Genomic DNA, 27,857 nt, shown 5'->3' with positions numbered 1-27,857 from the left:
GGTGTCTCAGGCTGCTGAACCAGGCAGGTGGGTACTCCTAATGCCTGGAAATCTGCTTGGATGTGAAGTGGAGAGGGCTTCCATGTACCAGGATCTCTACACAGAAAGGGTGGTGTGGCTTGGGCTGCTGAACCAGGCAAGTAGGTGCTCAGAATGCCTGGAGAGCTCTGACCAAGTATGAGGAAGACAGAGTCTTCCTGCACCAAGATTTCTGCACAGGAAAGATGGGACAGCTCAGGCTGCTAGTTCACGTTAGCGGATATCCCAAATGCCTGATGATCTTCCCAGGAGTGGAGCAGAGGGCACCCTGCTGCACCAGGTTCTCTAGGGAGCAGGCTAGGGCATCCAGCAATGACACACACAGACTGTTTCCAGGTCCCCAAGCTGACTCTAGCTGCAAATCTCGTTGCCCAGGAGAAACCAGAGCGGTAGCAGCTCTCCTCCTTCTTCCCCAGGCCTGTGACCATGGGGAGCACAATTCTAGCACCTACTACTGAGCCGCTTTTCACAATTCTGAGTGTGAAGGGCACCTACCCTACTCCAGAGTGAGTACTCTAGTCTTTGGCCTGAAACTGAAATACCTGTGCCATCATAATGCCATATCACGAAAGAATGACTGACTTTGTATACAGCTGGATTAAAAGTTGTGTCCTGTTCTTGGCTGTGGGTCTGGGTAAACACCTGACGTTTCTCATAGTATCTTTCACTCTCACTGTCTCTAAACCTATCCCCAAGTTAGCTCCAAGGCTGGGGAGAAACGAAATGCTCTCCCTTGGCCTCGAATTCCCTGTGAAAAGATGAGTCACAAAAGGAGGTTCTGTGCCTCTCTCATGTACTGGGGCTACACTCACTTTTATCAACCAAATGCTGTCATGGCATCTGTCTGCCCACCTCTTCTCCTCCTTTAGATCTGGAGTGTCTTTCATGATTCCAGTAGATTCTCATTTTCTTTCTCAAAATACAGCTAACGGAGTTGATCTTTTTACATTATTTTGCTATTTTCAAGTGGCATGCTAAAAGCCTCTAATATTCCATCTTGGAAAAAAAACTACTTTGAAACATTGGAATGCACCCGTAATTTGTCACGGTTAGAGTGATTGAAAGAACCATTTACATTGAAAGCACAAGGATTTTTTCAGACCAACAAATTTACAAACTAAAAATCTTTGAAACATATTAAGATATTTATATGTCATTACCAATTATCCAGTACCTTTAGCTAAAATATATTCTAAAATGCTGCAATGAAGACTGAAATAATTTGCATTTGAGATTTAAAAACAATATTCATAAGCTCATATGAATGAATTTATATTAATTAAAACTACAAGGCCATATTAAGTTATGGTTGATTTAAGTGGCAAAATGGCCAGTGTAGTTATTTTTATCTTTGTGTAATATAATAAGGTTACATATTTTCAATAATGTGTTATGACTAATATAGCATGTAATAACTTGGAAAATTATTGTATGTGATAATTATTAATTTTCATCTTTACATGTTTACATCTTTACGCATCAACCCCCCTTGTGAGAATCATGTCGGTTCTTCATTCATCTTTGTCTCACAGCCATAATACAAGTCTCATTTGTTTGTCCTATTCTTTGAGCTTTCTATTTCAAACTTTAGTAACCAATTACTACCTTTCAAAGGTCTTGATGATTTTGAAGGACTATATTCCCTTATTTTTTATCCATTTTATCAGATTTTCCTTTTTGTAACAGAGCTGAATTGTTGCTTTTATTGGCCCTATTGAAGTGAAAAACTACTGGGATATTTTCCTTGGGGCTATGTATTTTCCCTTTCTTGCTTCTAAGTAAATAGGAGTCTAGTACTAGAGATGAAGTTATTGGCCCAATGCCTTACATTATTTCTCTTATTTATGCTTATTACTACTTTAACAAGGTGCCTAGAGTCAGGATTCACATTTTAGGTGTGGCAAACTTGAGGCTTAAAAATGTTGCTATCATCCTTCAGTGACATTGCTATTAAGATGAGGACTCAGGATAAGAACAGGGGCTAGCTGACTTTGGAATCCTTGCTTTAACTCTCATGTTTTCTGCTTCACATTTGCTTGCAGGCTTCATCTGCTGTTTGGAGATGGTTGACATTTCACTGCATCTTGATTCACAAGTTTTATTTCTGTGTGTCATGTGGTAGTTAGATCAGGTCTAGAGAGATAGCTTCCTGTCTCTTTTAACCCTTATTGGCTATTGCCCACTGCCCCGATGGCATCTGTCTGAAAATTATAAGCCAGAAGTCATTCTTAATTCCATAGTTGTTGTACCATATTTTTGGGGAGAGAACATTTCTTTAATTTATATATCTTGTACCCTCACCAAATATGTTTGTTTGGAGTTGGTAAATATTTGCCAGAATAACTGTCAATTGCCACATATGTGTAATTATTCCAGAGTGCTTCTGATCAAATAATATTTCTAAGTCTCCACTGAACCAGATTGCTTTACTTCATGAAGTCTTTTAAGATCTTCCAGGGTGTGTATATCTGTTTCATAGTATATATAAACTCCTGAATGCAGAAGACATGCTCTCTTCTGGAGTAACCAGTATTTACTTTTAACTCTCCAATATTTTATTTATGTGCTTTCTCTTATACTAAGGTAAAAAAAAAAAAATCACATGTTGGAAAATGTTACTGTTCAAAGTGTTTACCTCTTATCTCCTAAATAGGAAATTATGATTCATTTGGTTTAAATTTCTCATCAGTTATTTATTTGGTAGTATTTTTCCTAGTTATAATAAATGATTGCTCTCAGAAACCTAAGCATATAGTATCAAGTATGATTGATGGTCATAACACATTAATTGGATGAAAAAGGATCACATTACTTAAGTAGGTTGGCTTACTATTGACCGTAGAACTGTTCCTACATTGTCTTTGTTCCCTCAATTATTATTTTTTCATTATGCCCTAATTAAGCTTTCTGGTAAACCTTGTTGTTCAGAGGGTTCCAGGGAACTTTCATCATTGCTCGCCTTTCCTATAAACTGCTTTCGTTTTTCCCTTCCAATTTGTGTCAATTAAAACTTTCCTAAGTTATACTTTGGTGGAACTTAATCTTTGTTAAATAAAAAATATACTGTGTGAAAGGTAACTCTTGCTAAACTGCATCAGAGGAATTAACAGCCATGCATCCTTTCAGGACATTCTACAAATAATAACTAAAGTAAAATAATGTTTATAATGCCCGAATTTCCATAGGGGCATTATGATGCTGAGACTAAAGAGCAGTGTGCCTCTGAAAACGCATATGGACAGTAGTCTGCTCTACTTAGTCATACCTACTCCATGAACAAAATAATGGTTCATGTATTTTCTTCTTGTTTGACTTTTTAATGGTCACCACAGAAATCTGTCACTTTGAAACACCATTTTCTCTGTTACAGGTGGTTCAAAAGTATAAAGCACATTATTCATTATAGTTAAACTGCTGCACTGTGTACACATACATATTTAGTATAATGGTTATATTTTAATAGATCGTTGATAGATATTTAGTAAAAAGACTAAATCAACATAATGCTCGCCAGAGCAATATAGGACTATAGTAAGAGTGTAAACAGACAAAAGGCTGTAATTGTATGTGTATATTAACATTTTATGTAAAAATATTTACTTTCAGTTTCTTTACCAGTTATTTTTTGTTTCTTACCCGTAATGTGAATTTTGTTGCAAAATGAGGTCATAACATCTTGGTGTCTTATGAAACCTGTGCACTATGTGATTTTGTCAGTGCTTAGACATAGGCAAGACACTTCCATTTGAAGATGGAAGCACCATTGACCTTTCACAGTGACAAAACTTTATACTAATCATTTATTTGAGGGTAATGACTTCACATATGTGTGGAAGAATGTAATCTTAATGTTGGAAACTAATTTAAAAGTCTTTTGTAAGTTAAAACAGTGAACTATTTACTGGTAACTATCTTAAATGACAGTTAGTATTAAAACCAGTGCTTTATAAACATCAAATCAGCAATTGAGGTAAAACAGCCAATCAGCCAGGCCTCGTGGCTCACAGTTGTAATCTTAACACTTTGGGAGGCAGAGGCAGGATGCTTGCTTGATCCCAGGAGTTCGAGACCAGCCTGGGCAGCAAAGCAAAAACCTGATCTCTAAAAAAAAATAAATTAAATTAAAAAAATTAGCCAGTCATGGTGGTACACATGTGTAGTCCTAGCTACTCAGGAGGCTGATCAGGGAGGATTGCTTGAGCCTAAGGGTTTGAGGCTGCCATCAGGTATGATTCTGCCACTTCACTCCAACATAGACGAAAGAATGAGACCCTGTCTCTAAAATAAAGTAAATATATTTTAAAAATAAAATAGTCAAAATCATCAAGCAGCATGTATAATACAAAATAGTAAGAGTAATAATGAAAACAAATAAATAGAAACAATTTCAACAAAACATTTGAACTGGAGTCTGAAATGTATGGATCTTAGTTCTGGCAATACCTTTGGCTGTATATGTGACTTTGAGCCAAAATACTTTTATTTTCTGCATTTATAAAATATTCCAACTATGAAAGTTAGGTGAGTATTGAGTAGTACATGAAGATAGGGGTAGTATGGGATTACTAGATTGCTAAATAATCTCAAATGCAAATGCCTTCTCACACTTGAGTATAAATTCTCCAGAGAGGTCAGTTGCAGATGGGAAAAATTTTGTCTGCCTTTTTTTCATGACACTGCATTAACGCACACCCATGCTTGTTTTCAGGTCTCTGCTCATTCAATGGGAAAATTCTGGTAATGATTTGGCAATGTCACTCCTGTGTGGGGAGCTTTTCTAAAATCTAAAGGGCTGTATTTCACTTGGGGCAATCTTCCATTAGTCATATTTATTGGATAAACTTGCCGGGTCAGCAATCACTAAAAGCACATGCAAACAAATTTAGTTGGTGTTGCTTCTGTTTGAAGAAAACACAAATAAAGTAGGCTATAACTATCTCTTTGAGAGTTACTAACAACTTAAAAAAAATCTATAATCCAGAGAAGAAAAGACTAAATATAATTGCTCAGCAAAAATGTTTATGTGTCTGAGCCCCCTATAGATAGATCATCTTAATGAGTGCAAAGACTCTCAAGGAAAATAAAACAACAAAAAACTCATCTTTGTCTTTCCATTTCAAAAATGACAGAAGTCTTTCAAGTATGAAAAATGAAGCAAATTGAAACCATCCTCTATCTATCTTTTAATAAAACAAGAGGGAAAGATACTGCATAATCTTTGTAAGTGTTTGTAAATCCTTTAATTAACTCTCAGATTTCTTTTGTAATTAAGATTAGAATCTATTCAATACGTCTAACTTTCTCTCCTAATTCTTTATCATTAAGAGAATCCATCAAGTCTACCACATAAGAATGGGAAAGATTCCAAATTTTATAGCTGCCTTCTATCTTGAAGCCAAAACATTTTATGAGTCTCTTGGTTCTAATGTTCTTAACTCAGTTGAGTGTCTGAGTATTTTAGATGAGAGACATTTTTTATCACTTTGACAAAAATGGCATCTTTAATTTTAATGGCTCCATCAAAAATTGATCAAGCATGTTGTTTTTGTGAGCCTTTTTAGAAATGAATTCACTAACCAACAATTTTAAAGATTCATCCATTTTTGTTTAAAAACTCCCCTTCAGCACAATACATGAACTATTTATTCACAGATGGCATCTTTTAAAAATAAATCTGAATTGTGTTTCGAAACTCAGAACCAAGGTTTCCAATAATAAGCTCAGTTTTTGCAATTAATCAATCATTCAGTCACACCATCTGATGTGGTTTGAACATTTGTCCTCTCCAAATCTCATGTTGAAATGTGATTCCCAGTGTTGGAGGTGGAGCTTTGTGGGAGGTGGTTGGTTTAGGGGGCAGATCCCTTGTGAATGGCTTAGCACCATTGCCGTGGTGATGGATAAGTTATTGTCCAGTTTGCTCACACAGGAGTTGGTTATTTAAAAGAGTGTAGCACCTCCCTTATTTCTCTCTCTTGCTCCCACTCTTGCCATATGACATCCCTCCTCCCCACTTCACCTTCCATCATGACGATAAGCTTCCGGAAGCCTGCAATAGAAGCAGATGCCAGCACCACACTACCCGTATTCCCTGTAGAACCATGAGACAATTAAACCTCCTTTCTTTATAAATTATAAGTTTCTGTATAAATTTACGTCTCAGGTATTCCTTTATAGTAACACAAGCAGAGTAATACAACATTGTAGAATTACCTATCCTCATTTTTATCAACAGTAGTTTCCTATTATATACAGGAAAGAATATATTCTTTTGAGTGACAATGCTTTTGTGATTTCAAATCTTTTAAAAATAATTCTTGCACATATTTTGATATATTTATTCTTGTACACATTTTGATATCTTAAGTAGTTCTATGGAAGGCATGATTTTTAAAAATTGAAGTTTCGTGTTTTTATATTTGCACCCCTCTTTTAAAATAAATATGTTCAAGTTAGTGTATTCTGTAAGTATAATATTCATTTAAAAAATTCAAATATTTGCCAATGGTTTTGGAGTTTTAAATATTTTAAAATATACATGATTATTAGGAGAAAACTTAAGAAAGCAACACTTTGTTGTCAATTAGGTGAAGAATAATTTATTTAAAGAGATAGTTTACTGGAAGAATTAGTATTAAAAATTTTAATTGTGGAAACCAAATCATATATAAACTGCAACTTAAAACATGAGAAGTAATGTTCTGTATCTAGTCTGTACATGTTTGTCCAAAATTCTGTTTCTGGTATTTTAAAATAGCAATTGTTTTTCTATTCATAAATAAAGATGAAAATGTTTATTGCAAATTATCAGTTATTTATTATCTCATTACAGATGCAAATAAAACCATAGACAAAAATAGACTGCTTTTAAATGGCTGTCTTCTAATTTTCACCTTGTATTACAAAGATGATATGAAGTACTAACAAAATTGTACTATTTAAAAATAAATAAAAGTTCTTATCATTTATCACCACTTCAGCAAATATTGAACAAAACAACCATGTCTCTATTCTTTTCTAGTCTTTGATAATATGCAACGTTGCTGAATTTCAAACACTTTAGTGGCAATGCACTTTGCTAGATATAGAATATAATGGACTTGCAAGAAGATGCATATTGTTTTATATTTCAGAGAGCCTAAAATGTGATTTACAAACCATACTTATGAGTCCAGGAAGGATTTTCACAGGAAATGTAGTTTGAGTGTCAACTTGATGTTTAGAGTGGTTACAAAAAAGGCATAGATAATGCCAGTTTTGTATGTTAACACACATTATAAAATGTTCATTTTTAATGACTATATAGTGTCCAAGTCATTTCTATTTTACATAACCATTTTTCTGTTTTAGAACCTTGGTTCTTTTCAGTCCTTTAATTTGCGATTATACATATGTCTAATAGAATATATATCTATATATCTGTAAGATTTTATTTATTTATTTATTTTTTAAATTTTTATTTTTTTTATTATTATACTTTAAGTTCTAGGGTATATGTGCATAACGTGCAGGTTTGTTACGTATGTATACTTGTGCCATGTTGGTGTGCTGCACCCATCAACTCATCATTTACTTCAGGTATAACTCCCAATGCAATCCCTCCCCCCCCCCCCCCCCCCATGATAGGCCCCGATGTGTGATGTTCCCCTTCCCGAGTCCAAGTGATCTCATTGTTCAGTTCCCACCTATGAGTGAGAACATGCAGTGTTTGGTTTTCTGTTCTTGTGATAGTTTGCTAAGAATGATGGTTTCCAGTTGCATCCATGTCCCTACAAAGGACACAAACTCATCCTTTTTTATGGCTGCATAGTATTCCATGTTGTATATGTGCCACATTTTCTTAATCCAGTCTGTCACTAATGGACATTTGGGTTGATTCCAAGTCTTTGCTATTGTGAATAGTGCCGCAGTAAACATACATGTGCATGTGTCTTTATAGCAGCATGATTTATAATCCTTTGGGTATATACTCAGTAATGGGATGGCTGGGTCATATGGTACATCTAGTTCTAGATCCTTGAGGAATCGCCATACTGTTTTCCATAATGGTTGAACTAGTTTACAATCCCACCAACAGTGTAAAAGTGTTCCTATTTCTCCACATCCTCTCCAGCACCTGTTGTTTCCTGACTTTTGAATGATCGCCATTCTAACTGGTGTGAGATGGTATCTCATTGTGGTTTTGATTTGCATTTCTCTGATGGCCAGTGATGATGAGCATTTTTTCATGTGTTTGTTGGCTGTATGAATGTCTTCTTTTGAGAACTGTCTGTTCATATCCTTTGCCCACTTTTCGATGGGGTTGTTTGTTTTTTTCTTGTAAATTTGTTTGAGTTCTTTGTAGGTTCTGGATATTAGCCCTTTGTCAGATGAGTAGATTGCAAAAATTTTCTCCCATTCTGTAGGTTGCCTGTTCACTCTGATGGTAGTTTCTTTTGCTGTGCAGAAGCTCTTTAGTTTAATTAGAGCCCATTTGTCAAATTTGGCTTTTGCTGCCGTTGCTTTTGGTGTTTTAGACATGAAGTCTTTGCCCATGCCTATGTCCTGAATGGTACTATCTAGGTTTTAAAATAAAACCACCAAATGGTATGGTTTTGTTAACAAAAGATGATAGTTTAAAAAAAATAGAGAATTTGAAGTTGCTTTCCTTTCTCTGATCATTGGTAATGTCTTAATTTATGCCTGTATATGTTAATTGAATGAAAGATTCTCATCTGCTCATTTGATGGGTAGTACCCAATGGAGTGGTCTATACCAAATGGACTTTTGGCATCTAGATGTTCATTTTTAAAAACAAAAGGAAATTTTGTAATTATATATTTCAAGACTCTTAATATCTAAGATGTTTAATGATGCAATGTTAATTAATTTTCCCCATGGACAATGACAACAACAACAAAACAGTGTGAGATAATTGAGTCTAGGACCAAAGTCTCATCACACACCAACTGTAGGTCTCCGTCACTCTATTTTCCTTTTGCCCTTGGTTGAAATTATCTAAATCATTTGGGTTTCTATTTATATTATATTTTCAGATCATATGAATTTAGGGGATTTTTTTTCACATACAGTATCTGAAATGCTGTCTCTCTCTCTCTTTTAAAATTTGTCACAAAATTAACCAGATTTGATATTTTCAAAGGTAGGTCCTGTTATTGGCTACCTTCTGTGTTATTCAGTCTCTTGTGCTAACTCTTCACTGATACTATCTTATTTAATTTTCAAGTAAAATATGTGAGATGAAATAGTTGATGCTTAGGTAAAATGACTTTCTAATAATCCTAAAGCTAATAAATGATAAAATTAAATTTTAAAATGTCCCTCTTTCTCGTATATTTATTATGCAGTCTTGCATCAGACAGATTTGTATGGAGTTCCATTCTTGCTACTTCCACCATTCTACTCTAAAATTGTCATCTTTACCCTACACTATGGAAATCATCCCCTAACTGATTTCTCTGCTTCAATTTTGGCAATCATTATCCAGAAAAATATTTGAAAAAAAATATAAATTTGATCATGTAATCCATTCTTAATGTTTTCCCTTCCTTATCCCCTTCAGATATTTGAGCTAAATTTACATGATAAGAAGGAGTTAGCTAGGCAAAGAAGAGGAATAAGGATATTCCAAATTGGCCGTGCAGATGCCTCACATATCCAAAAGGCAAGTTTGCTTGAAGATTTGCAAGTATAATTAGAGAGTTGAAGTCATTTTTTAAAGTATGTATTTTAGCAGGTGATTCTGGAATGATGACATAGTGGGAAGCACCAGAAATCTGTCTCCTCATCCAGACAACAATTTTACTTTCAGAATATGTCTGATATAACTACACTGAAACTCTGAAGCCTATTGAAGTCTTGAATCTTCTGAAAGAAGGATTAGACAGTAAATTGTAGTTAATTTTGATCTTCCTGTTCAGCTACCCATCCCTTGCACCCAGTTCCAGGGCAGCCAGCTGTGTACATGTTCCTGGGGCAGCATGCACACAACTTGGGGAGCCAGAATGTGCAAAAATGACTCTCAAATATCAGGATCTGTGCTCTGATCATTGATTGCTGATTTTGATGATTATAAAGAGGCAGTGGCCATTATTGTTACTCCAACCCCCATTGTTGTAAGTCCTTCTCCTTCTGGCTGAGGTAACTTCAAGGGGATTTAAGAGGCTGGTGCCTTGTTCCTGCTTTTATTTTTGCCTTTGTCTCATTTTCAGAGACAGACATTGTTACTAAAATTTTTTAAAAAAAACACATATATTAGGTAAATTAAGAAGTAACCACACTTGCCAAGGGGAAGTTACAGGCTTAAATAAGACATGAAAACACCTTAAGTTTACGTTTCAGGCCAGCTCTGTAACAGAGACAGCCTATAGCAATCAAAACATAAAAAATGAAAACAAAAACAAACACTGCAGGAAAGGGATGATCTAATATTCTAGGATTATTATAATATTGGATTCAGATGCATAGTTTTCAACAAAATGTATAAACATACAAGGAGACATGAAAAGATGAGACATTTAAAGAAAAAAAAAACCAACAGAAACAATTTTCGATGGTGGATCTACTAGACAAAAAAATTAAAATATCTGTATTAAAATACTAAAAGAATTAAAGGAACACATTGAAAAGTCAACACAATTATGTGTGAACAAAGTAGAAAATCAATAAATTTATAGAAAACCTAAGGAGAAACAAAAAGTATAGCTAAAAAGTGCAAGAAAAGAAAAAAAAATCACTAGAGGATTTTATAGAAAGATTTCATCAGGCTGGAGAAAGAATCAGCAAACTTGAAGATAGAATATAAAAATTATAGTCTTAGGAAAAGAAAGTTAAAAAAAAGAAAACAGATTGAAGAGAAGTAAACAGAACTTATGGGACCATTGGTATGTCATCAAGGAAACCAACATACACATTTTATAGTCCTAAAAAAGAGTTACAAAGGAGCAGAGAGAATGTTTGAAGAATTAATGACTGAAGGCTTTCCAGATTTAGTGAAAGACATAAAATATAAGCATCTAAGAATCTCAGAGAACTCCACATGGGATGAAATCAAAGATAACCACACCTAAATACATTATGTAATTAAACTGTTTAAAGACAAATTTGGAAGCAGAATGGGAGAAGCCTGCTCATCATATGCAAAGGATACTAATAAGTAACTTTGGAGACCACAAAGCGATGAGTTGATATATTCAGTGCTAAAAGAAGATTAAAAAATATATTAACCAAGAATCCTGTATTTAACAAAACTGGTCTCCAAAAATGACAGCAAAAGTAAAAGAATCCCAGATAAACAAAAGCTGAAAGTAGTTATTACCACTAGACCTGCCTTAAAAGAAATATTAAGGAGAGTTCTGCAGATTGAAATAAGAAGACATCAAACAGTAGCTCTCAATCGGTAAGAATAAATAAAGATTTTTTTTCTTATTTGAATACCCATTATTTCTTTCTCCTGCCTGATTGTCCTGGCCAGAACTTCCAACACTATGTTGAATAGGAGTGGTGGGAGAGGGCATCCCTGTCTTGTGCCAGTTTTCCAAGGGAATGCTTCCAGTTTTTGTCCATTCAGTATGATATTGGCTGTGGGTTTGTCATAAATGGCTCTTATTATTTTGAGATATGTCCCATCAATACCTAATTTATTGAGAGTTATTAGCATGAAGGGCTGTTATATTTTGTCAAAAGCCTTTTCTGCATCTATTGAGATAATCATGTGGTTTTTGTCTTTGGTTCTGTTTATGTGATGGATTACGTTTATTGATTTGTGTATGTTGGACCAGCCTTGTATCCCAGGGATGAAGCCCAGTTGATGGTGGTGGATAAGCTTTTTGATGGCTGCTGGATTCGGTTTGCCAGTATTTTATTGAGGATTTTTGCATCGATGTTCATCAGGGATATTGGTCTAAAATTCTCTTTTTTTATTGTTTCTCTGCCAGGCTTTGGTATCAGGATGATGCTGGCATCATAAAATGAGTTAGGGAGGATTCCCTCTTTTTCCACATATTGGAATAGTTTCAGAAGGAATGGTACCATCTCCTCCTTGTACCTCTGGTAGAATTCGGCTGTGAATCTGTCTGGTCCTGGACTTTTTTTGGATGATAGGCTATTAATTATTGCCTCAATTTCAGAGCCTGTTGTTGGTCTATTCAGGGATACAACTTCTTTCTGGTTTAATCTTGGGAGGGTGTATGTGTCCAGGAATTTCAAATTGTCCCTATTTGCAGATGACATGATTGTATATTTAGAAAACCCCATCGTCTCAGCCCCAAATCTCCTTAAGCTGATAAGCAACTTCAGCAAAGTCTCAGGATACAAAATCAATGTGCAAAAATCACAAACATTCCTATACACCAATAACAGCCAAACAGAAAGCCAAATCATGAGTGAACTCCCATTCACAATTGCTTCAAAGAGAACAAAATACCTAGGAATCCAGTGTATAAGGGATGTGAAGGACCTCTTCAAGGAGAACTACAAACCACTGCTCAACAAAATAAAGAAGGACACAGACAAATGGAAGAACATTCCATGCTCATGGATAGGAAGAATCAATATCGTGAAAATGGCCATACTGCCCAAGGTAATTTATAGATTCAATGCCATCCTCATCAAGCTTACCAATGACTTTCTTCACAGAATTGAAAAACACTACTTTAAAGTTCATATGGAACCAAAAAAAGAGCCCACATTGCCAAGACAATCCTAAGCCAAAAGAACAAAGCTGGAGTCATCACACTACTGACTTCAAACTATACTACAAGGCTACAGTAACCAAAACAGAATGGTACTGGTACCAAAACAGAGATACAGACCAAGGGAACAGAACAGAGCCCTCAGAAATAATACCACACATCTACAACCATCTAATCTTTGACAAACCTTACAAAAACAAGAAATGGGGAAAGGATTCCCTATTTAATAAATGATGCTGGGAAAACTGGTTAGCCATACATAGAAAGCTGAAACTGGATCCTTTGCTTACACCTTATACAAAAAATAATTCAAGATGGATTAAAGGCTTAAATGTTAGATCTAAAACCATAAAAACTCTAGAAGAAAAGCTAGGCAATCCACTGAGGACATAGGCATGGGCAAGGACTTCATGTGTAAAACACCGAAATTAATGGCAACAAAAGCCAAAATTGACAAATGGGATCTGATTAAACCAAAGAGCTTCTGCACAGCAAAAGAAACGACCATCAGAGTGAACAGACAACCTACAGAATGGGAGAAATTTTTTGCAATTTACCCATCTGACAAAGGGCTAATATCCAGAACCTACAAAGAACTTAAGCAAATTTACAAGAAAGAAACAAACAACCCCATCAAAAAGTGGGTGAGGATATGAACAGACACTTCTCAGAATAAGACATTTATGCAGCCAACAGACACATGAAAAAAATGCTCATCATCACTCTCCATCAGAGAGATGCAAATCAAAACCACGATGAGATAGCATCTCATACTAGTTAGAATGGCGATCATTAAAAAGTCAGGAAACAACAGGTGCTGGAGAGGATATGGAGAAATAGGAACACTTTTACACTGCTGGTGGTACTGTAAACTAGTTCAACCATTGTGAAAGACAGTGTGGCGATTCCTCAAGGATCTAGAACTAGAAATACCATTTGACCCAGTCATTCCATTACTGGGTATATACCCAAAGGATTATAAATCATGCTGCTATAAAGACACATGCACACGTGTGTTTATTGTGGCACTATTCACAATAGCAAAGACTTGGAACCAACTCAAATGCCCATCAATGATAGACTGGATTAAGAAAATGTGGTACATATACAACATGGAATTCTATGTAGCCATAAAAAAGGATGAGTTCATGTCCTTTTAGGGACATGGATAAAGCTGAAAACCGTCATTCTCAGCAAACTATCGCAAGGACAGAAAACCAAACACCGCATGTTCTCACTCATAGTTGGGAATTGAACAATGAGAACCATTGGACACAGGAAGGGGAATATCACACACCGGGGCCTGTTGTGGAGTGCGGGTAGGGGGAGGGATAGCATTAGGAGATATACCTAATGTAAATGACGAGTCAATGGGTGCAGCACACCAACATGGCACATGTGTACATATGTAACACACTTGCACGTTGTGGACATGTACCCTAGAACTTAAAGTATAGATATTAAAAAAAGAATAAGTAAAGATCTCAGTAATGGTAAGTATGTGGGAAATTGTAAAAGTCATATTACTTTAAATAATATTTGTAACTCCACTTTTTGATTTCTCCATGATTTAGTGATGAATACATTAAAAAGCAATTACTCTAAAAGCTAATATTGTAAGTCTGATTAGTAACTCTAAATTTTGTTTCCTACACAATTAAATATATTGATATATAGAGAAAAATTATTGATTTATGGCCAATAGTTCCTTATTGATTTTTTATCTACATAAACTGCCCAATGTTGAAAGTGGGTATTGAAGTATTCTTTTATTGTTGTATTGCAGATCTCTTTCTTCAATTATATTAATATTTGCTTTATATATTCAGATCCTCTGATGTGCTCATGTGTGTATATATATATACACACACACACACACACATAGACACATATATATATATATACACACACACACACACATATATATATAGTGTGTGTGTGTGTGTGTGATGGAGTTTCACTCTTGTTGCCCAGGCTGGGGTGCAATGGCATGATCTCAGCTCACTGCAACCTCTGCCTCCTGGGTTCAAGCAATTCTCCTGCGTCAGCCTTCTGAGTAGCTGGGATTACGGGTGCACACCAATTTTATATTTTTAGTAGAGATGGGGTTTCACCATGTTGCCAGGCTAATCTTGAACTCCTGACCTCTGGTGATCTGCCACCTCAGCCTCCCAAACTACTGGGATTACAGGCGTGAGCCACCATGCCCGGCCTGGGTATATATATGTATATGTGTGTGTTTGTGTGTGTGTGTGTTGTGTATATATTTACATTTGCTATAACTTATTGATGAATTGACCTTTTATTGTTTACTACTTTATCTTATATAATTATAGCTACTTAGCTACCCCTGCTATCTTTTGTTTCTATTTGCATGGAATACCTTTTTTCCATTCTATCATTTTCAGTCTCTCTGTGTGCAAAGAGTTGAAGTAAGCCTCTTATAGGCAGTATACAATGGAGTCTTGTCTTTTTTTTTTTTTTTTTAATCCATTCAGCTTCTTCATGTCTTTCAATTGTGGAATTAAATTCATTTACATTCAAAGTAATTGATGATAGGTAAGAACTTACTTAGGCCATTTGTTCATTATATTCTGGTTAGTTTGTAGATCATTTGTTTCTCTCTTGCTTTCTTGCTGTCTGCATTTTGATGAATTTCTGTAGTGGTATGCTTGGAATTATTTCTGTTTATCTTTTGTGTGTCTAGTAAGGGTTTTGCTTGTGGTTACAATAATGCTTACATAAAACATATTGACAGATTATTTCAAGCTAATAATAACTTAACTTTGATCACTTACAAGAAAATGCTCCACTTCCCCTGACAATTTAAAAAGTGTTTTTGATAACACATGCTTATCGTTTATAGTTTGTGTTACTTAGCACATTTTCGTAACTGTAGTTTTTAATAGTTCTCCCTTTAAACTATCATGTAAATATTTATTTTCTCAACATTATTACAGTATAAAATGTTCTGAGTTTTACTCGACTTATTTTTACTAATGAGTTTTATATTTTTACATGTTTTTATGTCACTACATTGCAATGTTTTCCTTTTGCTTGAAAAACTCTAACATTTCTTATACAAATAAATTCTTTGGGTTTTGTCTGAAAAAGTTTTTACCACCCATTTACCTTTATTTTTATTTTTATATATTTTTCGATACAGTGTCTCAGTCTTTTACCCAGGCAGTAATGCGGTGGTACAGTCATGGCTCACTGAAGCCTCAAACTCCTGGGCTCAAGCAATCCCCCTGCCTCAGCCTGCCGAGTAGCTGGGACCACGGGTGTGCACAACCATACCCAGCTAATCTTCATTTTTACTTTTAGCAGTGGAAGGGTCTCCTATGTTGCTCAGGCTGGTCATAAACTCCTGAGTTCAAGCAGTCCTTCTGCATCAACCCTCCAAGTGCTGGGATTATAGGCATAGGACACTGCACCTGGCCACACTCCTTTATTTTTATTTTATTAATTTTTTTATTATACTTTACATTCTGGGATACATATACAGAAGGTGCAGGTTTGTTACATAGGAATACAAGTGTGATGGTGATATGCTGCACCTATCAACCCGTCATCAACATTAGGTATTTCTCCTAATGGTATCCCTCACCTTGTCCTCCACCCCCTGACAGGCCCCAGCTTGTGATATTCCCCTGCCTGTGTCCATGTTTTCTCATTGTTTAACTCCCACTTATGAGTGAGAGCATGTGGTGTTTGGATTTCTGCTCCTATGTTAGTTTGCTGAGAATGATGGTTTCCAGCTTCATCCAACTCCCTGAAAAGGAGATGAATTCATTCTTTTTTATGGCTGCATAGGTTTCCATGGTGTATATTTGCCACATTTTCTTTAACCAGTCTATCATTGATGGGCATTTGGGTTGTTTCCAAGTCTTTGCTATTGTGAATAGTGCTGCAATAAACATACATGTACATGTGTCTTTATAGTAGAATGATTTATAATCCTTTAGGTATATACCCAGTAATGGATTGTCAAATGGTATTTCTAGTTCTAGATCCTTGAAGAATTGTCACACTGTCTTCCACAATGGTTGAACTAATTTAAACTCCCACCAACAGTGTAATAGCATTACTATTTCTCCACAACCTCTCCAGCATCCATTGTTTCCTGACTTTTTAAAGATCACCATTCTAAATGGCATGAGATGGTATCTCATTGTGGTTTTGAGTTGCATTTCTCTAATGACCAGTGATGATGAGCTTTTTTTCGTAAATTTGTTGACTTCCTAAATGTCTTCTTTTGAGAAGTGTCTGTTCACATACTTTGCCCACTTTTTTATTTTTATTTTTCTTGTAAATTTGATTAAGTTCCTTGTAGATTCTGGATATTAGCCCTTTGTCAGATGGATAGATTGCAAAAATTTTATCCTATTCTATAGGTTGCCTGTTCACTTGGATGATAGTTTCTTTTGATGTTTAGAAGCTCTTTATAGACCGTTAGCCAGACTAATAAAGAATAAAAGAGAGAGGAGTGAAATAACACAATAAAAATTATAAAGGAAACATCAACACTTATCCAGCAGAAATGCAAATTACCGTCAGAGAATACTATGAACACCACTATGCAAATAAACTAGAAAATCTAGAAGAAATGGATAAATTCCTGAACACATTCACCCTTCCAAAATTAAACAAGGAAGAAGTCAAATCCCTGAATAGACCAATAACAACATCTGAAATTGAGGCAGTAAGTAAAGCCTACCAATCCAAAAAAGCCCAGGACCAGACAGATTCACAGCCAAATTCCACCAGAGATACAAAGAGGAGCTGGTACCATTCCTTCTGAAACTATTCCAAACAATAGAAAAAAAGGCAATCCTCCCTAACTCATTTTATGAGACCAGCATCATCCTGATACCAAAACCTGGCAGAGACACAAGAAAGAAAGAAAATTTCAGGCCAATATCCCTGATGAACATTGATGCAAAAATTCTCAATAAAATACTGAGAAACTGAATTCAGCAGCACATTAAAAAGCTTATCCACCACGATCAAGTTGGCTTTATCCCTGGCATGCAAGGTTGATTCAATATATGCAAATCAATAAATGTGATACATTACATAAACAGAACCAATGGCAAAAAACACATGATTATCTCAATAGATGCTGAAAAGGTCTTTGATAAAATTTATCACCCCTTTATGCTAAATACACTAAATAAAATAGGTATTGATGAAACATATCTTAAAATAGTAAGGGCTATTTTTGACAAACTCACAGCTAATATCATAATGAATGGGCAAAAGCTGGAAGCATTCCCTTTGAAAACCAGCACAAGACAAGCATGCCCTCTCTCTCCACTCCTATTCAACGTAGTATTGGAAGTTCTGGCCAGGGCAATCAGACAAAAGAAAGAAATAAAGTGTATTCAAATAGGAGAGAGGAAATCAAATTATTTTTGTTTGCGGATGACATGATTGTATATTCAGAAAACCCCAACATCTCAGCCCCAAAAGTCCTTAAGCTGATAAGCAACTTCAGCAAAGTCTCAGAATACAAAATCAATGTGCAAAAATCACAAGCATTTCTATGCACCAATAATAGACAAACAGAGAGCCAAATCATGAATTCCCATTCACAATTGCTACAAAGAGAATAAAGTACCTAGGAATCCAACTTACAATGGATGAGAAGGACCTCTTCAAGGAGAACTACAAACTACTGCCCAACGAAATAAGAGAGGACACAAATGAAAAAAAAAGTTCATGCTCATGGATAGAAAGAATCAATTTCATGAAAATGTTCATACCACCCAAAGTAATTTATAGATTCAATGCTATTCCCATCAAACTACCATTGACATTCTTCATGGAATTAGAAAAAACTTTAAATTTCACATGGAACCAAAAAAGAGCCTGTATATCCAAGACAATCCTGAATAAAAAGAACAAAGCTGGAGGCATCATGCTACCTGACTTCAAACTATACTACAAGGCTATAGTAACCAAAACAGCATGGTACTTGTACCAAAACAGATATACAGACCAATGGAACAAAACAGGCCTCAGAAATGACACCACACATCTACAACCATCTGACCTTTGACAAGCCTGACAAAAGTGAGCAATGGGGAAATGATTCGCTATTTAATAAGTGGCGTTGGGAAAACTGGCTAGCCATATGCAGAAAACTGAAACTGGACCCCTTCCTTATACCTTATACAAAAACTAACTCAAGATAGATTAAAGACTTAAACACAAGACCTTAAACCATAAAACCTATTTCTCTAGAAGAAAACCTAGGCAATACCATTCAGGACACAGGCTTGGGCAAAGACTTCATGACTAAAACACCAAAACCAATTGCAACAAAAGCAAAAATTGACAAATGGGATCTAACCCGTTTATTTTTAAATGACAGGATTCTGGGTATAGAATTCTCCATCAGAAGTCGTTTTTTTATATTTTTTCATTTTTTTGAATATATCATTCAATTCTCTTCTGGCCTACAAGCTTTCTGCTGAAAAATCCAGTGACAATCTTTTCAAGATCCCATTTTGCATATTAAGTAGCTTTTCTCTGATAGCTTTCAGAGTCCAGATTGCTCATCATTACATGACGGAATCCCTGATAGCTTTCAGTATTTTCCCTTTAAGTTTTAACAATTCATTTATGATGTGTCTTAATGTAGTTTGATTTATATTCAAACTGTTATATGTTCACTGAGCTTTATAAATCTGTGTTTCTAACTTCTTCCCCAGGCAAGGGAAATTTTCTCAACTACTGTTTAGAACAAATGAATCTAACAGGTATTTACAGAACATTTCATCTAACAGCAGTGAAATACATATTATTCTGAAGTACGCACCGAACATTCTCTTCTATAGATCACGTGTTAGTCTACAAGTCAATTCTTAACAAATTTAAAAAGAATGAAATTATATTGAATAACATCTTTTACAACTAAAATGGCAGGAAACTAGAAACCAATAATAGGGGCAGGCTGGACACTGGATCATTCCATAATGCCAGCACTTTGGGAGGCCAAACTGGGTGCATTGCTTGAGCTCAGGAGTTTGAGACCATCCTGGGCAACATAGCCAGAGCCCATCTCCACAAAAATACAAAAATTAGCCAGGCATAGTGGCATGTGCCTGTAGTCTTAGCTATTCAGGAGGCTGGGGTGGAAAGATTTTGCTTGAGCTTGGCTTATCAAGACTTCAGTGAGCTGTTGTCACACCACTGCACTCCAGCCTCAGTGACAGAGCTAGACATTGTGTCAATAACAATCATCATCGTCATCATCATCATCGTCTTGAAGAACTCACAAATATGTGGAAATTAAATATCCTTCTTAATGACCTATAGGACAAAGGAGAAATTAAAAGAAAAATTAAAAATAAATCATGAGACAAGGAAAAATGGAAACACAGTATACAAAAACTTATGGGATACAGCAAAAACAATTCTTAGAGGGAATTTTATAACAATAAACACCTACATCAAAGAAGAAGAAAGATCTCAAACAACCTAATGTTATACCTCTAGCAACTAGGAAAAAAAAAAAAAAGAACAAACTAAGCCCAAACTTAGTGGAAGGAAGTAAATAACAAAGATCAGAGTAGAAATAAACAAAATAGAGACTAGAAAAACAGTAGAAAATATAAATGAAACTAAAATTTTTTTTAAAAGATAAAATTCATAAATCGTTAGCTAGACTAACAAGGAAAAAGAGAAAGAAGACTCAAATAAAATCCAAATGGAAGGAATCGTTACAACTGATACCACAGAAATGCAAGGAACCTGAAGACTATCATGGACAACTATACAATAAAAAACGAATAGCACATAAAAAATAAATAAATTCCTAGAAACATGCAATGCACCATGACAAATAAAAGAGAAATAGAAAAATCTGAACAGACTTGTAATGAGTAAGGAGATTGAATCAGCATTTAAAAACTTTCAAAAATAAAAATAAAACCCAGGGCATGATAGCCTCACTGCCAGTTCTACTAAACATTTAAAGAACTAATATCAATCCTTCTCAAGATTATCCAGAAAATTGAAACGGAAGAAAAACTTCAAAATTTATTTTACAAGACAAACATTACCCTAACATTAAAGCCATACAAGGACCTTACAAGAAAAGAATACAACAAGCCAAAATCCCTGATAAATAGGGAGCAAAAATCCTCAACAAAACTAGCCAACCAAATTCAGGAGCACATAAAATATTTATTAACTATGTTCAAACGGGATTCATTCCACAAGAGAAAGGATGGCTCAATGCACATAAATCAATAAATGAGTTACACTATATTTACAAAATGAAGAACAAAATCATATGATACAGGAAAAAAAATTCTCGATAGATCCAGGGGGAAAAAAAAAAAAAGCAAAAAAAAAAATTTGACTGCATTTAACATCTGGTCATGATAAAAGCTCTCAACAAATAGGTATTGAAATAATGTACCTGAACATAATAACAGACATATATGACAAGCCCACAATCAATATCATATTAAACAGTGAAAAGTTGAAAGCTTTTCTTCTAAGATTAGGAAATAGAAAAGGATATTCACTGTCATCACTTCTATTCATTATAGCATTGGAAGTCCTAGCTAGAATAACTAGATTAGAAAAAAGAAAGAAAAGGCCTCCATAAAAGAAAAAAAGAAGTGAAATTGTCAGTGCAAATTGAAATTGGCATCATGTTTGCCAATGACATGATTTTATTTTAGAAAACCCTAAAGGCTTTATCAAAGACCTATTAAAACTGTTTAGTACATTTAATAAAGTTGTAATTTATGAAAACAAAATTTAACACTAAAAACAAACTATCCAAAAAGAAATCAAGAAAATAATTCCATTTACAATAGCATCCAAAAATAAAATTTAATATTTAGGAGTACATTTAACTGAATAGGTGAATGATGACTATGATGAAAACTGTAATACATAGGTGAAAGAAGTTGAAGAACACACAAGTAAATAAAAAGATAGCTCATGTTCATAGATTGAAAAATTTACCATTTTTAAAACATACATAGTACCCAAAGCAAACTACAGATTCAATGCAATCTTTGTCAGAATTCCAATTTGTTTTTCACAGAAATATAGTAAAAGTCTAATAGAAAAAAAATCCCTGAACAGCCGAAGCAATTGAGCAAAAAGAATAAAGTGGGAGGTATCAAATTTCCTGATTTCAAAATAGATTATAAAGCTATTGTAGTCAAACAGCATGGTACTGGCATGCAAGAAGATCTATTGATGAATGGAAAAGAAAAGAAAGCACAGAAGCAAAATCCTGACTATTTAAGGTCAATTGATTTTCCACAAATACAATGAAGAAAAGACAATCACTTCAATAAATGGTGTTGACAAAACTGTATATCCACATTCAGAAGCATGAAATTGGATCGTTCTCACACACCTTATGTGAGAATTAATTCAAAATGGACAAAACACCTATATGAAAGAATGAATCAATAAATCTACTACAAGTAAATGTAGGGTAAAGTCTTCACAATTTGGTCTGGGAAAGGATTTCTGGGATGGAACTTTAAAAGCACAGATTAGAAAAGCAAAAATAGACAGAGGATATTGCATCTAACAGAAAAGCTTTCATGCAGCAAAGACAACAATTTACATAATGGAGAGATAGCCCACAAATTTAGATAAAATATTTTTAAACCAGACATATGGTAAGGGGATAAAATCCAAAAAAAAAAAAAAAACAAACTAATTTAGTAATAGACAAAGAATCTGAACAGACATTTCTCGACAGAAGACATATGAATGACTGACAGATATATGAAAAAAATCCTCAAAGTCTCTAATCATCAGGGAAATGAAAATTGAAACCACAATGCAATATCACCTCACACCTATTAACATGGCTTTTACAAAAATGATAAGTGTTGGTGAGATAACAAGTGTTGTCAAGAAAGGGACCCTTTGTACACTGTTGGGGCCAATGTAAATTAATATGATCATTTTGCAAAATAGTGTGGAGATTTTCCAAAAACTAAAAGTAGATTACATATGACCCAGAAATTTTATTTTTGGATATATAGCCAATGAATCTGAAATCAGCATGTGAACGAGATACCTGTACTCTCATGTTTATTTCAGAATTAGTCACAGTAGTCAAGATATAGAAGCAACCTGATTTTATTAAAAGATGAATGAAGGAAATGTGGTGTGTATACACACACACACACACACACACACACAGTAGAATACTATACAGTCTTAAAAATAAGGAAATTTTTTTCATTCACAGCGTGCCTGGAACTGGAGGAATTTATGCTAAGTGAATTCAACCAGTCATAGAAGGACAAATACTTTATGATCTCACTTATATGTAATATCTAAAAAACTTGATATCACCCTACTGACTCAGGTCCCCACTTTAGATGCGCTTCTTTCATCTCTGCAGTTGTGACAGGAAGATAAGTTGAAGCGACTATGTGACTGGGGCAGGAACCAAATTGATTTCAGGGCAACATCAGCAACCCTCAGGGATGGGGCCTGTGGGACCATGATGGGTCATGAAGGACATTCACCAAGAAGAGCCAGAAGAGTCAAGAAGAGCCAGATGTGTGTGGTGCACTACATAGGAATGTTCCAAAATGGGAATAAATTTGATTTATCCCAAGACAGAAACAAGTTCAAAACTGGTGAACAGGAAGTCATCAATGGTTTTGAAGAGGACATAGTGCAGATGAGCCTGGGGCAGAAGGTGAAGCTGACTTGCATACCTGATGTGTCTTATGGAGCCCCAGGCTTCTCTTGTGTCACCCCTCCCAGTGCTACCCTATCTTTGACAGGGAACTGCTCAACTCAGAGTGAAGGCAGGAAGGAAATCAAGGTGGCTGGAGATGGCTGCTGCTCACCCTGCTAGCCTGCTCTGCCACTGGGTTAGCTCCTCCTGTTGGGGCTCTTGATCAGTGTGCTAACCTCACTGTCCCATGGCATGATCCATTCTTTCTGCCCAAGTTGCTGTGTATATGTTCGTTATTGTTCATGCATATCCTTGCTTGAGGAAGTTTTCATTGCATTGAAACATTTCAAGTTCTGCATTTTTAAATAAGGCATATAGTAGCCATTCCTGGTCACAGAAAATAGATTTCTTGCTTGCAAAATCTACACTGCTCTACCTTCACTGAAGCCAGACATGCAAGGTGATCAGATATGAGATATACACAGTGTATGCTAGAGACTTGAGCCAGTTACCTTTGCTCTCACTTTCTATCTTATAAATTCTGTTGGCTGCTCACTTAAACAATGTCTGCTTTGGAAATAATATGTAAAATAAACACACAGTGCTTGACCAAAAAATAAATCAATAAAATAAAATTAAAAATAAAACAGTTGATCTCATAGAATCAAAAGTGGAAAGGTGGTTACCAGAGACTGGGGAAGGATGATGAAAATGAAAACATTGATCAAAGGGGACACAGTTCCAGTTTTATTGAAGAAATAAACTTCAATGTTGTATTCCACTACAGTTAGGAGGAATATATCATGTGTTTTAAAATTGTTAAAATAATAGATTTTTAATTTCCTCATAACAAAAAATATAAGTAGTTAAGGTGGTGGATATGTTAATTAGTTTAATTGGCTCTCTGTACAATGTATACATAGATCAAAACATCACATTTTACCCCATCGATATATACAATTATTATTTGTGAATTAAACATAAATTAATAAAATGTTAAAAGAAATATATTCATTTATACTTTTGGAAAAAATGTACAAAGATATAATTTTGTGACAACAGTTAAAAGTAGTGTGGATGGAACTGTCAAAGGACTAGAGATTTTGTACATTAGTTAAGCTGGAATAAAATCAGTGTCTTGTAATTGGAGGATGTTAAATTCAATCATCTGGTAACTACAAATAAAGTACTAAAGGATATACACAAAAGAAAATGAGAAAGCTACTGGGTGCAGTATCTCATGCTTGTAATCCCAGCACTTTGGGAGATCGAGGTGAGTGAATTGCTTGAGCCCAGGAGTTTGAGACCAACTCAGGCAACATGGCAAAAATCTCATCTCTAGAAAAAATACAAAATTTAGCCAAGCATGGTGGTGGCATGCACTTGTAGTCCTAGCTACTCAGGAGGCTGAGGCAGGAGTATCACTTGAGCCCAGGAGGCTGAAGCTGCAGAGAGCTGGTATCATGCCACTTCACTGCCAGTCTGGGTGACAGAATGAAGTCCTGTCTCAAATAAATGAAAAAATAAATAAGACAGAAATACATTTAACAATTTCAATACAAAACAAAATTAAATAAACACAAAAGAGGATAGTAGTGTAGGAAATGAGGAGCATTATTCTATAGTGCATATGGAAAACAAATAGCAACATAACTAAAGTAAGTGCCACATTATCAGTAATCATTTTAAGTGTAAACAGATTAAACACTCCAATTCAAAGACAGAGACTGGTAAAATGCATTAAGAAACACACGCACACCATAATTCAAATAATATGCTGTTCACAAGAGACTCAGTTTGGATCCAGAGACACCAATAGGTTGAAAATGAAACTATGTAAAAATGTATTTCATGCAAATATTAACAAAATTAAAGCGGGGTTAGCTGTAGTAGTATCAGACAAAATAAATTTTAAATTTATAAAGCTTACAAGAGACAAAGGCATTATTTATTAATAAAAATTGAGCAAGAGCAATAGAGCAAGAAGATAAAAGAATGTTAAACATTTACACATATATTAATTGACTGTAAAAATATAAGGTAAAAACTGACAGAATTGAAGGGGAAAATAGCTCTACATATTAGTTGGATACTTCAATACTTCACTCTCAGTAGAACAACTAAACAGAAGATGAAAAGATGGAGGATTTAATGAACAAAATAAGACAACCAGACCTAACAGATATATACAGAACACTCTATCCAACAACAGAATGCACATTGTTCTCAAGTTCACTCAAGACATTTTTCAGGATATAACATATATTAAGCCACAGATTAAGTATCTATACATTTTAAAAGATTGACATCACATAAAACATTTACTGTGATGACAATGGCAGAATAAAGTTAGAAATAACAAAATAAAAACTAAAAATACCACAAATTTGTCAAAATTAAATAACACATATTTGTGGAAATTGAATAACACAAATCGGTCAAAAAAATCACAAGGGAAATTAGAAAATGCTTAGCAATGAATGAAAACAAAATCATAATATATAAAAACTTATGGTACTCAGTGAAAGTACTGCTCACTGGAAAACTTTTAGCTATACATGCTTACATTTAAAAATAAGAAAGCTCTTCATTGAACAACTCAACTTTACAATTTCTGAAACTAGAAAAAGAGGACCAAACTAAACCCCAAAAAATAGGAGAGGGAAATAAATAATAAAGATTGGAGCAGAGATCATTGAAATAAATAATAGTAAAATAAGAGAGAACATCATTCAAATTAAAAATAGGTTCTTTGAAAGGCTCAGTAAAATTGATGAATATTGGACTAAGAAAAAAATGAAAGAAGATTCAAAATAAGATTGTTATAATTGTAAATGAAAGGGGGGATATTACTACTAATTCTACAGAAATAAAAAGGATTACGAGATTATCCTGAAGAACTGGAGGCTATTATCCTTAGCAAACTAACACAGGAACAGAAAACCAAATACTGCGTGTTCTCACTTATAAGTGAGAGCAAAACGATATGACCTGATGAACACAAAGAAGGAAACAATAGACACTGGGGTCTACTTGAGTGGGAGGAGGGAAAGAAGAAGAAAAGATCACTATTGGATATTGGGCTTAATACCTGGGTGATGAAATAATATGTATCACAAACTCCCATGACATGTGTTTACCTATGTAACAATCCTTCATATGTACCTCCAAACCTAAAATAAAAGTTAAAATAAGTTCACTAATTAGATGAAAAAAAATTCATCCTAATGTTGCAAGTTCATTATCACTAAATCAATGCCAGAATTAAGAATTGGATTACTGATGTTCGAAAACTAGCACATATTTAAATGAAATATCAAAAATGGTAACTTTTAGCTAACATCAATAGGGATACATGCACATTTTGAAGCTGTCTCTCTAACGTTCTTTTCTATATTAAAACATATTTTCTGTTTAACTTATTCATTTTGATATGATGAGATAAGTTTAAACATATATTGCCCTTAGCTCCAAAATAAACTAGAAAAATCGTGTGTAAGTGATTTTACAATTTGGTCCTTATAAATTATATTTCCATTTTATTTCTTAGTGTTTACATCCTGTATAATGTTATCAGTTTTCTTCTTTCTTCACATCATGTCTTAGATGAAATTTGTTAAGACTGAGTAACTTTTCATATATATAAAATATTTATATATTATATGTATATAAACATATATATAATTATATATTTTATATATATATATATAAAGTAGAATGGAAAGAGATTCTATAGTTTTTTACCTGCCAGCAAATATTGGCATAGATCTGTGCAAGAGAAATCATCTTTCAGCCTTGAAAATGAGAGCAAATGATAACTGTGATACCTGCTTTGTAATATTATTTCAAAGGTCACATAAAATAATGTATGTAAAGAAGCTTTGAAAATGATAAAGTACATATATGAAATATTAAAATTTGCTTTCGTTTTATTGTGATCTCAGTTAACCCCTTATGCAAAATTATTATGCTAATGCAGATGTATTATTCCATTTTCAAACTGCTGTAAAGATGCTACCTAAGACTAGGTAATTTATAGACAAAGGAGGTTTATTTGACACAGTTTTGCATTGCTGGGGAAGCCTCAGAAAACTTACAATCCTGGAGTAAGGCAAAGGGGAAGCAGGCACCTTCTTCACAAGGTGGCAAGAGAGAGCACACAGGGGAAACTGTCACTTATTATTATTTTTATTATTATTATACTTTAAGTTCTAAAGTATATGTGCACAACGTGCAGGTTTGATACATAGGTATACATGTACTAAGTTGGTTTGGTGCACCCATCAACCCGTCATCTACATTACGTATTTCTCCTAATGCTATCCCTCCCTCAGCCCCCCACCCGCTGACAGGCCCTAGTGTGTGATGTTCCCCGCCCTGTGTCCACGTGTTCTCATTGTTCAACTCCCACTTATGAGTGAGAACATGCTACTTTTAAA

The 27,857-nt window shown here is 34.7% G+C and overlaps 1 protein-coding gene and 1 pseudogene across 8 annotated transcripts in view; both read left to right on the top strand.

The window, feature by feature from the left end:
* LRFN5 (leucine rich repeat and fibronectin type III domain containing 5) overlaps positions 1-27,857 on the top strand; it is a 280,525-nt gene that overhangs the window by 104,941 nt on the left and 147,727 nt on the right. The window lies entirely within an intron of this gene.
* On the top strand, positions 22,516-24,673 carry LOC108586859 (annotated as a pseudogene).

Source organism: Papio anubis, chromosome 7 (genome assembly GCF_008728515.1).
Source record: "Papio anubis isolate 15944 chromosome 7, Panubis1.0, whole genome shotgun sequence".
NCBI lineage: Eukaryota > Metazoa > Chordata > Mammalia > Primates > Cercopithecidae > Papio > Papio anubis.
This window is presented reverse-complemented; position numbering and strand designations above follow the sequence as displayed.